The following is a 3708-nucleotide window of genomic DNA, read 5'->3' as shown; positions in this document are numbered from 1 at the left end:
GGAGAAACACCTGGGAAACTGTTCTTGTAGAAAGATGCACAAATAAGGGCGTGTGGGTGGCTCAGTCTGTTAAGCATTGGACTCTTGATTTCAGCTCAGGTCATGATTTCAGGGTCATGGGTGCAGCACCGTATTGAGCTCTGCACTCAGCAGGAAGTCTGCCTGACCCTCTCTCCCTCTCCTCCTGCCCCTGCCCCCACTTGCACTGTCAAATAAATAAATCTAAAAGAAAATTAAGATTAAAATTAAAAAATTAAAAGATCCACAAGCAATTATGAGGCAGACAGGTCTGAGACACAGTGTTTTAGAACATTTTAGTCTTTAAGGGGTCAATTAAATTTAAAAGTTTGGTCCAGGAGCGCCTGGGTGGCTCAGCCATTAAGCATCTGCTTTCGGCTCAGGTCATGATCCCAGGGTCCTGGGATCGAGCCCCGCATCGGGCTCCCTGCTTGGCGGGAAGCCTGCTTCTCCCTCTCACACTCCCTTGCTTGTGTTCCCTCTCTTGCTGTCTCTGTCAAATAAATAAATAAAATCTTAAAAAATAAATCAATAAAAAATAAAAATTTGGTTCAGTTATGACTTCAGGTTACCACTAATTTCCTTTAACGTGAGCAAAAAGGTGTGAATGCTCTTCTCTTCTACTAGAAGTAGAGCAGAGACCATTTGACTAGAAAAACCAAGTGTAAGAATGGATTCATGTAATAAAAGTCAAAAAAATTATGAGGTCAAGGTCTAGGTGAGTGACCACAGATAACAAGCAAGCAGTTATTGGAGGTCAGGGTAGAAGAGTCCAAAGTTCAGACACCCAGGTCATTTAATTCAAGTTACCACCAATCAAGCCCTGATTTCAAGGCAAGATCTGGTTTAACTGTGCATATTATTGTACTATATTTAACTAGGCAGAAATAGATGAATTCCAGTCTGTATCTCCAGGTGTATGGATGAAAAAAGACCATTTAAGTGGGAAAAAATGAGGAAAAATTTTATGGTCTTTGTCCACTCATGAGTTCTCACTTGCTTTGACTAATTTCTGTGCATGTATAAATTTTTCTCAAAGCAAATTTCATGTCCTTATTCCAGAGACTGTAGATCAGTTTATCAGTGGGGTCACCAATGAGTAGAACAAGGTTACAATCTTCTGTATCTCAAATCCAAATCTCATTTGGATTTCCAGAGGTTGGGCTGATGTACATCACCATGATGGATCCATAGAAAAGAGACACCACAGCCAGATGGGAACCACAGGTGGAGAAGGCCTTACGTCGGCCAGCTGCTGAAGGGACACGCAGCACTGCTCTGAGAACCCGGGTGTAGGACCCAAGGATGAAGAAGAAGGTGCTGAAGATAATAAGAGAGCTCAATATAGAGCAGGAAAGCTCAAATCCAGGGGCAGGGATGCAGGACAGGGCCAGAAGAGGACCAGGGTCACAGACAAAGTGGTCAATGGTGTTGGGGCCACAAAAGGGGAGTTGTGTGATAAAGTAGATAGGGATTGGATAGCAGAGGAAAGCTGTGACCCAGAACAGGGCCACCAGCTTCATGCAGAGATGGCTGTTCATGATGATAGGATAATGGAGAGGCTGGCAGATGGCCAAGTACTGATCAAAAGCCATGAGGGGCAGTAAGAGGGTCTCCGTGGTGCCCATGGAGAAGAAGAAGTAGAACTGGAAGAAGCAAGCTGTGAAAGAGATGGTTTTGGTCTCAGATAGGAAGTTCTTTAACATATTGGGAATAGTCGTGTTTTGTAACAGATCTCCAGGAGTGAGAAGTTGGCCAGCAGAATGTACATGGGGGTGTGAAGCCTGCGATCCAGCTTCACTGCACAGACAATGGCCCCGTTCCCCATCAGTGTCAGGATGTAGGACAGAAAGAACAGCATGAAGAGGAGGACCTGAACCTCCCTGGAGCATGGAAAACTCAGGAGTATGAATTCAGTCACTGTGCTGACTCCTGACATATTCATGGCTTCCTAACGGATGGAGAAGAAAAGTGGCAATGACAAAGATGGCCTTAATCTATCATCCTCAGGATTATTTCCTTTTTGGAGATCCCTAACTCCCTCAGATTCTAGTATTCCATTAAGTAAATAATATAACTATACTGCTGAAATCTATGACCTTTGGAGAGTGCTTGGTATGATCAGACTTTGAATTTTGTATTCTCACATTTCTCTTTCAGAATTTTCTCACAATAAAAGACAGGATGTTATGTGATAAGCAGCGTGGAAAAGGTTAATGACAGTACTCACAAAGGTAAGTACGTATGAAAATTATGTATTTATTTCTATAGATTAGGAGATATAGACCCTTAATATTGGATACAGAATTTCAATTACTTACATCTTTGGAATTAGAGACACAAATGTTAGGCATCAGAAAGGAAGAAAGATAACGACACACTAAAATCTTTATGCATTTCACTGTTAATCTGGATCGGTGTTGAATTGTAAGTGTTGGTGTCTTAAGGTTATCTGACAACTGAGACAAAAAGCATCAAACATACCATCTATTCTTCAGTATTCATCATGGTTTGTTAATAAAAATTTGAACTCCCAGGCACCTACATAATAAGTTTCATATCGGTTCCCTCTTCTACCTGTTGAATTAAAATACTTCTGTAAAACGTGGGTCTAGGTTACATCTCTACTAATAGGTAGAAAAACTGAGCAATGTATCCAGTGTATTATTTAAGGATTTTTGAGGGTTTTGCCTGAAGTGTCACAAAGTGTCCTAGAAAGGCCTCTAATCTTCTGGCTTATGGATAGAGGCAGAGACCCCCAAATGTCAGATAGTGCCAAGCAGACTCCTCTGGGAACCAAGAACATTGGTGTCAGCCATAAACTCTCCCACTGGACAAAGATTCCCCGTCTACTTCCTCACCCCTCTGTCACCCTCATCCTACTCTAGGTGTGGAAGGTTGGCATTGTTTCGGGCAGTTGAAAGAGAATCTTTGTGGAAACTTCCTTCTCTGAGTTAGACTTAGATGTTGTGTGATTTCCATGGTGAGAAAAGCAAAACAAAGCCTATGAAATTGCCCACAATTCTGTTGATAATAGTTTGGTCTTAATTTATTAATTTATTTTAGGAGCTGCTCCATTAGTGAGGGACAGTCATCGTTTGGGCCTAAATGACCCAACTGACATGATTGAGTGATGATACTTATTCAGAAAAATACAAGCACAGAATACAGATCCAGACACTTTCAATAAAAGTCTAGCTAAGAATATTTATTAATGTAATCATTATAAAATGCATTACTTTCCAGATTGCATAATGCCATAGCTTGGAGGATGATCTTGATGACTGCAATTAGTGACACAAGGGTTCAGAATAATTCAGAATTTTCTACACCACACTTCTCCGTAAGGCTCCTCTTGGGTCTATGACTAGATCATGTTTGGCAAAACCAGGCTGTGAGCAATTCCTCCATAGAAGGAATTCAGAGAAACCCAGAAGTGAAAGAAACCACTAGGAAAGAAGTGAAAAGGAGGAAGTATTTGCTGGTTAATATGTATGAGGTTGGCAAGGGCTTTGTAAGCCATGAGGGAGTGAACCCACCACCCAGCAGTGCTAGGTCAGGTTGTTCTCCCTCCTCACGATGCCTGCTCATCTGGTCTGTGGCAGAGCCACACTCGGCTATAATCAGAGAGAGCTGAAGTTTTATCTGGCCTGCTCCTCAGAGCCGCTTTTTCAGTCATTTCCAGATGTC

At 41.9% G+C, this 3708-nt stretch overlaps 1 pseudogene; it reads right to left on the bottom strand.

Annotated features, from left to right (window-relative positions):
* Window positions 1-1010: 1010 nt before the first annotated feature.
* LOC113249078 (olfactory receptor 11H6-like) lies at window positions 1011-1957 on the bottom strand (annotated as a pseudogene).
* Between the last annotated feature and the right edge of the window lie 1751 nt (window positions 1958-3708).

Source organism: Ursus arctos, unplaced genomic scaffold (assembly GCF_023065955.2).
Source record: "Ursus arctos isolate Adak ecotype North America unplaced genomic scaffold, UrsArc2.0 scaffold_6, whole genome shotgun sequence".
NCBI lineage: Eukaryota > Metazoa > Chordata > Mammalia > Carnivora > Ursidae > Ursus > Ursus arctos.
This window is presented reverse-complemented; position numbering and strand designations above follow the sequence as displayed.